Source organism: Pempheris klunzingeri, chromosome 21 (assembly GCF_042242105.1).
Source record: "Pempheris klunzingeri isolate RE-2024b chromosome 21, fPemKlu1.hap1, whole genome shotgun sequence".
In the NCBI taxonomy this organism is placed as follows: domain Eukaryota; kingdom Metazoa; phylum Chordata; class Actinopteri; order Acropomatiformes; family Pempheridae; genus Pempheris; species Pempheris klunzingeri.
In genome coordinates this window covers 21,161,542-21,171,884 of record NC_092032.1, presented here as the reverse complement: position 1 = coordinate 21,171,884, position 10,343 = coordinate 21,161,542, and positions in this window count along the sequence as shown.

Here is a 10,343-nt window from a genome sequence, read left to right as displayed (position 1 = left end):
GTTTAGAAAAGGAAGTCACAGCAGGTCTGATGCAGGAGTTTTAAATCACTGATCAATTACTGAGCGATTACGTGGTTTTAAAGATTTTCCGGAGGTCAAAGAGTCTGAGATTATAAAAAGATGGAGCCTCTTACATCAGCCTGAAAAGGGGAACGAGGAGCAGGAAGAGAGGAGCGATGTTTAGATGGCAAAACGAACATGGAAACATCAAAACAACAAATATGGAGGATAGAATGACGTGAAAACCACCAACAGATGGAGGCAGAAAGGAAATAGTGGACTAATCTCAGAGGTTTTCTCTCCAGGAAACCAACAGAGAATATCTGCGATTTAATCAAACTTCAAACGGCCTCAGACTCAGACAGAGGCTTTGATGTTTGGTTACAAACTCTGCAGATTTCTAGTAACTTTCCAAAGGTAGAAACTTTAAACTAAAGACGAGGACTTGGGGATCAGATCCCAAGTCTTCTCTATAAAAAGCTGCTTTATGATTGCTTGTGTTGCTGCAGTAGTTTTGCAGCACTGTGTCGTGTTGGTAGGATCCCTGCCTACACTGACAAATATTTAATCTAAAACATGACGAGCAGCAAACAATAAAACTCTGACAAAAAGGACAGACAAGTGCTGTGGAAAATATTGAAATTGTTGACACGAAATAACCTCCAGCAGCTCTGATTTTCTACTGCAGTCCCAAAAACACCCCTCGAATAAAGAGGCATTATTGCTGCGGAGAAATCAATACAGAGAATCACATGAATAATAAAGAGCTGGGCGCTCATTAGTGATGTTTCCCTGCTTCCCTCTGCAGCAGAAACACAGCTAATAACTCAGTAAGAACAGGCAAATACTCTGCCGCTCCAAAAACCAAACATCAGTCAACACGTGCACCAATTAAAATGTATTTTAATTGGTCCTGCTCTGGTTCCTGGAGGGCGAGCAGTGGCTCTAGTTTCAGGCTGATCGATGAGGAGCAGTGATTAAATCCATTTTTAACAGGTTGAGCTTCTGATGAGAGACACGCTCCGCCTCATGGCGATTAAACCTCTTCATCTACATGCCAGACGCTTCGCAGGTCAAAGCCACAAGATGGATTAAAATGAGTAGCTGATAATACTACAAACGTTGCTCTGCTCTGTAAAGGCTTAGAGGACATGTTGCCTTCCTGCCGCGATAGCTGGCAAACTGGGCCGGATGTCCGCTGGTCAGCTGGTCGAATGGTTGGTCGATATGCCGTCTGACCAAAGTCTCATTGGCGCAGACAATCGCTTGAGTTACTTTCATGAGAAGAAAACCTTCCTAGTCCATTGTATAATTTAATACTGTGGAGGCGTGGAGCTGGATCGACTGACATGCAAGAGCTCAAGAAGAAGAAGGTTTTACTACAAAACAACCATGCGTGGCGGACACACTGTCGCCAGGTCGCCATGGAAGAGTTGCTCAAGCACTCATTGATGTGGTTATCGTCATGGGTGTGTGTGACGTTATCTATTAATCCGCAATTATCCTTAATAGCTAGTGAACATGATTTAGTAACGAAAGTTAACACGAGCTAGCATAGCATCGGCTAGCTAAGTAAACTACCTTTTGCAATTGAGATTGAGATATGATTGGTTGATGCTTCACCGCATCATCGGAGCACTAAAATCTATTTGTAGCGTGTCGTAAAGCGATGAATGTCAGGAGTCAGTCTGTAGTTTCATGTCGCTGGCTCGTTGAAAAATGAAAACAGTGTGTGTGAACACAGCGTTAACGTAGCGGAGGAATAACAATCAATGCTCATCTGTATGGCGACGCCACGGACTGTAAATAAGAAGTGCACGTCACCACCATCACGCCACCCATTGGTTTGTGGACTGCTGTTCTAAAGCCTTCACAGGTGTCGCCATCTTGGTTTCATGGTCGTCGCCATCTTGGTTTGTTGGAATAAGAAATGACGTTAATTCCACAAAGACCTCCTCTGATTGGTCAGTGAGCAGGTAGCCCCGCCCTAAAGCCCCTCCTCTTCCTGGTGTATCTTCCTCTAAAGGGACCATCACTGACAAAATGAACATCCTGCTGTGCTGAAGAAGACAGTAAACTAGAGACTGAGAGCAGAAACTCATCAGGAAAATGTCCACTGAGCTGATAAATCAGGAGAGAAGCTGGCGTACATGCGTAAATGCTTCAAATCGAATGATTAATCCATCGCTTCACTGCTCTGTCTGTGTCTTCTGCTCCTCGCTCTTCTTTGTGTGCATTCTTTCAGTGAAGAAATACTGGAAAAAATTATACTATCAGCCAAAAAACTAACCAAATGAATCAAAAGGTTGACACCATGTGGTCCATATCACACTGTACACAACATGAGCTCAGGTGGTGTTAGCTCTCCATGACAAACTGTGCTGTAACTCCCCATAAACCCCAATATTTCACTCGGAACTACAAACACAACTTATGTGTAACAGTTGAAAAGAATTCAAAGAATGATGGAATAAACAGCGCACACAAAAAAGGGCCGAGACCCAAATGTTTCCACTGTTATCGCCACGTTACAGCACATAAACAGACTCCTGAAAAGTCGTCTTGAGAGTGTGAAGTTTGATGGAAACTTCCAGAAAGGCCACGGTTGAGTTTCATAAGAAGGTGGAGTCCAAGGACACACACAGCCGGTGTGAAAGGAGCAGTTTTATAAGTAACACACGGAGATTTCTCTCTTTGTTCTCAGCTGTCAGTAAAGCTTTTGTCCTCTTGTTTGCCTTTTATACGTCTGCATAAACAGAAGGGAAAAGGACAGCGAGGAATAAAAGGAGGATGAATCCATTTCAGACCCGGAGGGACGGCTCGATTGTCTCGGCGAAAAGAAAAACTGCTGCGTGGATGAAAGGAGGAGCAGAGTCATCGCCCGGAGGAAGGACTGAAACGTCTCAGAGTGAAATGTCAGCGCACAAAAGCGGCAGATTGGCACAGCGAGGAAAACCTGGAAGCAGACGGGGCGTCCTGTAGGGCTGCCAGGACCAGCTCAGACCACCTCGGTCCTGTTTCTGGGTCACGGCGGTGGAGGACAGAGACGACACTCTCCGTGGTCTCATTAATGATTTTACTGGGCCTCTCATTGATTATAGATACATCTTTGAAATGCAGAACTTTAAAAAGCTTCTCTTTATTTGGTCTGCAAATGGTGTCGCTCTTTCCTCCAGAGAAGGAGCGCACATTTAAATAAAGAGTAGAAATGTGCCACCGCTCGTAAAGAAATACAGTAAAGTACAGAGGACATTATCAGTAGTTACATACTTCATCTGCTGTAGTAAATGAAAGCCAAATAAACCGTAATACTATAAATACATTCTAATATGAAATAGTTATTAATATTTTCTATTGAAACTATTGTGTCTCTTTGTGGTTGTTTTAAGTCTCTTTGTGGTTGTTCGTGTCTCTTTGTGGTTGTTTGTGTCTCTTTGTGGTTGTTTTAAGTCTCTTTGTGGTTGTTTGTGTCTCTGTGGTTGTTTTAAGTCTCTTTGTGGTTGTTTTAAGTCTCTTTGTGGTTGTTTGTGTCTCTGTGGTTGTTTTAAGTCTCTTTGTGGTTGTTTTCAGTCTCTTTGTGGTTGTTTATGTCTCTTTGTGGTTGTTTTAAGTCTCTTTGTGGTTGTTTGTGTCTCTTTGTGGTTGTTTTAAGTCTCTTTGTGGTTGTTTTCAGTCTCTTTGTGGCTGTTTTTGTCTCTTTGTGGTTGTTTTAAGTCTCTTTGTGGTTGTTTTAAGTCTCTTTATGGTTGTTTTTTGTCTCTTTGTGGTTGTTTTAAGTCTCTTTGTGGTTGTTTTTGTCTCTTTGTGGTTGTTTTAAGTCTCTTTGTGGTTGTTTTTGTCTCTTTGTGGTTGTTTTAAGTCTCTTTGTGGTTGTTTTTTGTCTCTTTGTGGTTGTTTTAAGTCTCTTTGTGGTTGTTTTTTGTCTCTTTGTGGTTGTTTTTGTCTCTTTGTGGTTGTTTTAAGTCTCTTTGTGGTTGTTTTTGTCTCTTTGTGGCTGCTTCAAGTCTCTTTGTGGTTGTTTTTGTCTCTTTGTGGTTGTTTTTGTCTCTTTGTGGTTGTTTTAAGTCTCTTTGTGGTTGTTTTTGTCTCTTTGTGGCTGCTTCAAGTCTCTTTGTGGTTGTTTTTGTCTCTTTGTGGTTGTTTTTGTCTCTTTGTGGTTGTTTTTGTCTCTTTGTGGCTGCTTCAAGTCTCTTTGTGGTTGTTTTTGTCTCTTTGTGGTTGTTTTTGTCTCTTTGTGGCTGCTTCAAGTCTCTCTGTTGTCATTTTACAGCTGATCCAAGGACCCAGAGTTGATACAGAGGAGCTTGTTTGGTAAAACCATCTGTGATACTAACAAGCTATTTACCGATAACCTTCTCACAGTGGTAGAGGGGACACCAGGGGCTCCTGCCACCCTTGGCTTAAAGAGCTTCAAAGTTTTGCAGCTCCCTCCATAGTGTCTAATTCTTCCAGCACTAGCTCATATTTAGTGACGCTTTCAAAATGCTAAAAAAGAGAGACGGCAGCAACAAACTAAAAGCAAAAAGTGATCAATTACAGCAGAGCCAAAAAGCAGAAACCCGTGAGAGAGGGAAGGCTGGGGGAGAAACGAAGGAGCACAGACAGGATGAAAAGGAGGATAACTGCCGGAGTGTGAGGGAGGTCAGACTAATCAGCTCCACATCACAGGAAACGAGGGAGAGATGAGATGAGAGAGAGCGGCCCCGTCAGACCCTTGAAGCTGAGGCAGCTTTCTAATCAAAGATCTTCCTCTTCGCTGCTGTGCTGTTAAACACGACATGTTGTTACACTTCAGGGCTCGGCGCGGCCTCCGAGTCGACTTGAGCGCCGTGCACTGTCTACAGCTCTAAATGTGGAAATATTCACTCTAATATCTCTAATATTCATCCATGCAGACATTTCTGTTGCGCCCTGACACTGTCAGTGTAAGTCAAAGGAGTCAAGTCAATGTAAAAGTAGGTCTACTTCACTACATTGTCTCTGTATTGAAATGTAACTTCAGAGATTGAGACAGCTTGGCAGGAAACAATGAGGCCAAGTCTCTCTGTGGCTGTTTTCAGTCTCTTTGTGGTTGTTTTCAGTCTCTTTGTGGCTGTTTTCAGTCTCTTTGTGGCTGTTTTCAGTCTCTTTGTGGCCTTTTTGTCTCTTTGTGGCTGTTTTCAGTCTCTTTGTGGTTGTTTTCAGTCTCTTTGTGGCTGTTTTCAGTCTCTTTGTGGTTGTTTTCAGTCTCTTTGTGGCCTTTTTGTCTCTTTGTGGCTGTTTTCAGTCTCTCTGTGGCTGTTTTCAGTCTCTTTGTGGTTGTTTTCAGTCTCTTTGTGGCTGTTTTCAGTCTCTTTGTGGCTGTTTTCAGTCTCTTTGTGGCCTTTTTGTCTCTTTGTGGCTGTTTTCAGTCTCTTTGTGGTTGGTTTCAGTCTCTTTGTGGCCTTTTCAGTCTCTTTGTGGCCTTTTTGTCTCTTTGTAGCTGTTTTCAGTCTCTTTGTGGCCTTTTTGTCTCTTTGTGGCTGTTTTCAGTCTCTTTGTGGCTGTTTTCAGTCTCTTTGTGGTTGGTTTCAGTCTCTTTGTGGCCTTTTTGTCTCTTTGTGGCTGTTTTCAGTCTCTTAGTGGTTGTTTTCAGTCTCTTTGTGGTTGTTTTCAGTCTCTTTGTGGCCTTTTCATCTCTTTGTAGTTGTTTTGAGTGGTTGTTGTGTCTGTCTTGCATTTCTTTGTGGCTGTTTTGTGTCACTTTGTTGTTGTCTTCAGTCTCTTTGTGGTTGTTTTGCATCCCTTCATGATAGTATTGTGGTTCTTTGAAGTCTCTTGCACTCTTTTATACTCCACTACATTGTCTTTGTACTGAAGTGTAGCTGCACAGACGGTGACGCTGTAAATGTTTGTTTTCTATGTGTTTATAGTGGATTCTATAAACTGCCCCCCATTGAGAAGCAGATCAAACAGCTTGTGTGACCATCAGCTGTCGGTCAGACCAGACCAGATACCAGACCAGACACCAGACCAGACACCAGACCAGACACCAGACCAGACACCAGACCAGACACCAGACCAGACACCAGACCAGATACCAGACCAAGCTGCAATTACATCACATTCTGCACTGGAGGATTAAATGTGAGCCGTTTATGGTCCATAAATGGCTGCCAGAACTTGGAGTTGCAGACTTTGGCAGATTTGGGCAGAGAACTGTACTGTACACATAAATATACATGGAAACTACATCCAACAGTCATGGAGATATTTCAGTCAGGACTGTGAGATATCGTCATCACCAGACTCTCATTGCTAATGGTGCTAAAACTGTTATTGGTATCAAAGGGAAACCGTTACGCTGGGTGAGACTGTCGCTTCATATTTCTATTCTAACTCAACGGTAAACGATGATATATGAACACTGAACGCTGACATTTAAATTTAATCAAAATAAAAGTGTTGAGGCAGATTAGCTGCATATGAATGTAACTGTTGGTGGACTTTGTTCAGATGATGCCAAACATCCGAAAAGTTCTTCCAAACGTCTTTCCTTGGGTTCATTGTCTTGGTGATTTGCAGCTCTCTGTTATATTAGAGGAACTTTTAACGAGCAGGACTTCACCTCCACAGACCACGCCGCCTTCTCACCATTAACCTTTACTGATATTTATGATTTTAAGTGTTCAACCTTTTGGGTACAGGACAATTTCTCTGACCGCTAACTCTCAGTAAAACGCTATAAATACTCCCTCCACACACACACACACACACATACACACTATAAAACACACAGTTAGCTGCTGCATATCCATCACTCTGACTTTCTCCTGGTTTCTCTCCCACAGAAACAAAAGAGTCTTTGTGCTGGATCTGGACTTGCTCTCTCCTCTCTGCAGACTCGCCAACTTCTCCACACTAGGATTTGGGAATTAAGCAATAAAAAGGAGGTGGTCAAGATAAATCCCACAGCTTAAGGAACAGCCCCCTCTCCGCCTGCTCCGCAAACAGAACACAAACCGGTGCTGAGTAGGTTTGCCTTGTATGACTGAAGATCATAAAAGAAGCTCAGGAGCTCCGGGAGCCCTTTAAGCGTTACGCTAAGCTCACAATACGAGCGAGGAAGCTTCAAAAGGAGCCATTGCATTCCCGTGTGCACTGCAATACACAGAAGCTAGCGTTAGCTGGCGTAGCATCAGCTAAAAGTGAGAGAGGGAATGAAAAAGATGAAACAACAACATATAATTAAAACTGTGCAGCTCTTCTACACTTTCCAAATGTTATCGGACTGAATGGATCAAACTCTGTTTTGTGAAGCCATAAAGTTCAAAGCTGCTGGACCCGATCAATGGCGGCGTATAAAGTGGCGTTTTGATGTTAATCACCTGTAAAAAGCGTTGGGTTTTTACAGCTTCTCACATTTTCATAGCGTATTTACTTTGTGTTTTGGCTATTTGACACATTACATGCTGTAAAAACACTGAACACTGTTCAAAATGTCAGGGTTTTTGGTGTTTTTTTTAGCAAACAGAGTTAAAAAGTGAGTGTTGGTGGGACTTTCCTCTTACCATAGAAAAGGCTTTTTGCTGTCAGAACTCTACAATACAGCCTCAACACAGAACTTTTAGCTGGAAACCCAATCGTCTAATTGAGGGTTTTTCAGACCCTTTTTCAGAGTCCGACTCTACGGTTCACTGTTGAATAATGTGCTGTAAAGAATAACAGTTACGCTTGATTCTTCCTGAACTGCTGTAGAAAACTCTCTTTCAGGTCAAATGTGACAAAGACACAACAACCAGACCTCAGTCCATCAGACTGCCCTCTTTCTCTTTACTGGTTTCTAAAAAGATTTCAAGGTCTAATGATGTTAAAAATCCACCAAACTGAGGTTTCAAAGCCGAGTCAGTGCCCTGCATGAAACAGCATTTCATTTCATTTCAGAATAAAAGTCCTTCACGGGGAATAAAAGGAAACTAATCGATGAAATGATGCTGGTTAAAACTGTACAAATCAGTAACCAGGTTTGGTTTTATCAATTATCACTGAAGGGCATCAATTCAGAGCAAACTATTAACTTTTGTTGATTATCTGCGGTACTTTTAGTGTGTGTGTGTGTGTGTGTGTTTTAGACTTCAGGTAATTTCAAACTCTAAGTTTAGTTTAGTTTCTCCACCTTAAGAGCCTCTTTACACAGGAGAGGCTTCTGTCACACACTGCTCCAAAGTGTCAGCTGATACTTATACAGAAGAGTGAGAGTGTGTGTGAGTGTGAGAGTGAGTGTGTGTTGGATCGTTCAGAGGTTAGAGTGACTCATGGGATCGAGCCAGATGCTTCACACTGTTGATATCCACAGAGTGAAATGATGAAATGCCTGACAGCTAACAGTGACTTCACCAACAGGGAATCTGATGGGACACACACACACACACACACACACACACACACACACACTCTGTCAGTGTGTCTAATATAAAGGAATTCCACGGTACACCAAGCCTCCCACAGCTCAGGATTGAGTTTCCTGACGGGGGGAAGCTATCAAAATGCATTGTGGGAAACATTAGGCTTCACACGGAGCGTTGAGGGGAGCTGCGGGTACAGCTTGGCAGGTGTTGATGTCACATTTTTAAATGTTACATCCCCCACCACAACGCAGAGGTCAAACAATCAACAGCTGGCTGCTGAGACACCAGGAGACAAAAAAGAACATCTCAAAAACAACCCATGATCCTCTCTGTCCACATCCTGGTGTGTGAGTGACTGGTAGGTAGTAAAAGTGTTGGAACTGGTCCAGTAGATCACCTCAGCCAGAAGCCACCAAACGGGCTGCAATGGCTGCAACGTGATCCTTTGGGACAACTGCACCTGATCACAGTAGGTCCACTAAAAGAGCTTGTTTGATCCACTGACAGGCTCAGAGTGTTATTCTAAGTGTGTGACAGCATCGTGGAAAGGATCCCTACAGAGAGAGACCTGGAAGATCCTTTTGGTTTAACCACAAACAGCACACACACCAGACTACATTCACTAAAACAGGGATTTTAGAGAACAGGACACAGGAGCGGCTGCTCTGCTGCTGCCTCAGTTGGTTCTTTTGTTTGTGTTGTAACAAATATTCTGTTGTAACTGAACTGACTTTTTAAAACAATAACACAAACAAAAAAACTAATAAAGACAGCGGTCGACCCCCTCTGTGAGGTAAAATTAGTGTTTTTGTCAGTGGAGTCTGGTGCCTTTGAAGAGAGCGACATTACAAGGATCCTTTCTGTAGTCTCGTAGAATCATTTTGTCCTCTCTTCAAAGCCACCAGACTCCACTGACAGCTGGTCTCCTGCCTCCTCGAGCGGTTTGTTTGTTTTTGTTATTGCAACTAGACCAGCAGTGCTCTGTGAGGTAAAATTACTGTTTTTGTCAATGGAGTCTGGGGGCTTTGAAGAGAGCGACAGAACAGCCGTCTCTGCTTAAACAAAAAGGATTGCAGCCCGTTTGGTGGCTGCTGGCTGAGGTGATCTACTGGACCAGTTCCAACACTTTTACTACCTACCAGTCACTCAGACACCAGGATGTGGACAGATAAGGTTTTAAGATATCTGAGTTAAGATATTTAAAGTGGAGGAATTCTCAATTTGGTCCAGATTAAACAAATTAGATACAACATGTTAATTGTGTTAATAAAACTTAAACTGGACAAGGCCAGACTATAATTTACTTTCTGGGGACGACATCCGAACACAAACACAAGGAAATCTCCCTCCAATAACTAATGTTAGCATGTGTTATTACAGCAGCTATATTTAGAGTCATGAGAAGAAGCACTCGGCTCATTGAGTGGAGAACTAAGATGTTTATAGAGAGCAAATCTCTCCTCTCGGACATATCACTGAGCTCTGTATATTTTCATAGAGAGATTTTAGATTTTGTAAGCCTCGCTCCCGGGAAGAGACGGATTTGCCAACCGAGAACAGCCCGTCCTCATTTTATTTTACTAATTGTGTAAAAAAGTTGACTTTTATTATTTTGCATTATTGTAAATCATTCTACTTAAAGAGGTTTTAGTGAGTAAATCAAGTAGAGGGGCCATGTTTCTGCGATCCCCAGTGGAAATCACACCTCTGGTATTAAGTTTAAAGAAACATTTACGCTCTCATTAGCTGCTCCTGTTAGCTTCTGCTATAAGCTACTGTTAGCTGCTTCCATTAAAAGCTACTGACAGTAGCAGCAGACAAAGAACTACTGGATTGCGACCTTAGTGAAGAAAAAATACACACTGTGCTTTCTAAACACTATTTTTTATACTCAGAGCTTCAGTATATTAATATAATTGTACATTCTTGAACAACAAGCACATAGCTACTATATAAATAAGCAAACACTGGTTGTAG